We start from the raw sequence: 2,463 nt of genomic DNA, 5'->3' as shown, positions 1-2,463 counted from the left end.
GAAATAAATGAACTTTTCCACGACATTCTAATTTATTGAGATGCACCTGTATATGCATATATATATATATATATATATATATATACTGTATATATATACTGTATATATATATATATTTATCACCTAGATTATGATGTTCCTGCTCCTGCTAACTTCTTTTCATATTGGATGAATTAATAACTTGTGCATGTTTTCACATACTTTACTTTGAGCTTTGATAGATATGGTAAACAATTGGATTTTCCTTCCATTTCATAAACAGAATTCCTACATGTCAAAGACACACACATGGCTGGCAGATGATAAGGGCTGGGGGAGGGGGATGCTGGGGAATCACTCTTTGCCGAGGTGCATCCCACGCTAATAGAACATTCTGTTTACCAAGCGATGTTAATTACCCTTGTCCTGATGTGCGATCCTCTTCTCTTTCAGTTCTATTAATTAACTTAATCAGCAGGCTGAGACTTCACACCTCTTGCTACACTGTTTTTTTTTAAAACAAGAAGTGGAATATAGCACTACAAAATGTTATTTCCGTGTCATCATATTAAATATGATCCTCTCTCTCACTTTTTCCTCACGTGTGTGCTCCTAGGATGAGTATTCATTATTAATCACAGTGGCATGCCAGTGTTTATTACATTAGTGCTTTCTTCTGGCATCAGGAAACACTCACTACTTTGAAGGCTTTTTAAAAATAGTTTGGCAGGCTTAGTGAGGTTGGAGATTTCCTAGCCTTAAGTGTCCTTATAAATGATGGTATGTCATGAAATTTGTGTAACGTTGTGCACATTTTTGACACCATTTCGGTGAAACCAAGTCAAAGTTTGGAAAGACCACATCTGGATTCTCCCACTGCAGCAGCTGTACATGAGAGATTCTTTGTTGTTTTTAGGTTGTTTTTTTGTATGTTTGCATGCATGCATTTTTCTTTCAAACCACATATTTAGAATCACAAAGAGTGGGATTACTCATTCAGGTGCATAAATAAGTATAAGCAAGTATAGCATTTACTAGTATGCCCGGTTTGTCTCTTATAATTCAGCAGCTCAAAACGAATGCTCCGTAGGCATTTCCTGGTGCGCATTTGAATATGTAAATGATAGTAGGACTACACGGAGACTGATGCACGGCGATGTAAGAGTGATGAGTCATGCCTCAGGGTCGAGTGAGCAGTTGTTGCGATGACGGCCTCTGATTTGGGTGGGAGGCTGTGCTGTGGCTGCTCACGCCTCTTCCATTAGATGAGTAACACCACCCCACTGGGTGAATAGTACTGATGCTCAAGTACAACTGCTTCAGCGGATGCCAAGAAGCTCTAGTGAAGTAAACCTACTGTCATCGGTAATGCAGTCCTCAGAGTTAAAATCCAAAATGGAAAAGATTTAATAAAAAGACACTGAAGGTCACCTCCTGGCATTAGGCAAGTGTGTGTGTGTGTGTCATTTTTTGCTTACGTTGTGGGGACCAAATGCCAACAGTCCCCACAAGGCAAACAACTTAAAGTGATAGTTCACCAAAAAGCAAAATTCTGTCATAATTTACTCACCAAAATGTTGTTCCAACCTATGACTGTCTTTTGTGGAACACAATAAGGATATTTTGTTTTGTCCATACAATGAGGTCCAAAGTCAATGGGGTCCAAAACAATAGAGCACGACTTTCTTTCAGGAAAAACATGCATGTACCTGCATTTTTGTACCTATGTACCTCTGCTATGACCTCAAAACACATTTATCATACTGCATGATTTGTCAACGAATACATTTTTACATATGCATTATCAGCTTTATATGTATGACTTTTCTGACATAGTAAACATGCTCAGTAGCTCACCTAATATAGCATTGCACTTGAGTCACAATAAGAACTCAAACTTGTAGCGGCATGATTGCTTTAACAAGCATTTTTATCTCACATTTGTTTCTGTTATCGGTTACATTTAAGAAAGTTTTTAGTTTAGGTGGTATGTTATTTTTAATGTGATAGAGCATTTAGTGCCACTCACAGATTTCCAATCTGCTGTAATACAATAACCAACAATCTGTTTTGGATAAAACTGCTTTTATTGCCACTCATTGGACATTTCACTTTGGAAGTGACATGAAAAGTGCATGAAACAACATATTATTTTGCAGAAAGCTCACCCCTGGGAAGTTTTTTTTTTTTTTTTTCTCAGTGAGCCTGGGTTGGACCTCCTTTTGGAGATGCCCTCATTTGTAAAAACTGATATATATATATAAATTATTTATGGTAAAGGTGTAAAAGGTTTTATGTTTAGGTTTAAGATGTGGGTTATAGTTAGATCAGGGGTGCCCAAACTCGGTCCTGGAGGGCCGGTGTCCTGCAGAGTTTAGCTCCAACCCCAATTAAACACACCTGAACCACACTGTAAAAAAAATCCGTAAAATTTACGGTAGAAAACCGGCAGCTGTGGTTGCCGGAATTTTACCGTAAAAAATA

Source organism: Sinocyclocheilus rhinocerous, unplaced genomic scaffold (genome assembly GCF_001515625.1).
Source record: "Sinocyclocheilus rhinocerous isolate Xijiao unplaced genomic scaffold, SAMN03320098_v1.1 scaffold1182, whole genome shotgun sequence".
In the NCBI taxonomy this organism is placed as follows: Eukaryota; Metazoa; Chordata; class Actinopteri; order Cypriniformes; family Cyprinidae; genus Sinocyclocheilus; species Sinocyclocheilus rhinocerous.
This window is presented reverse-complemented; position numbering follows the sequence as displayed.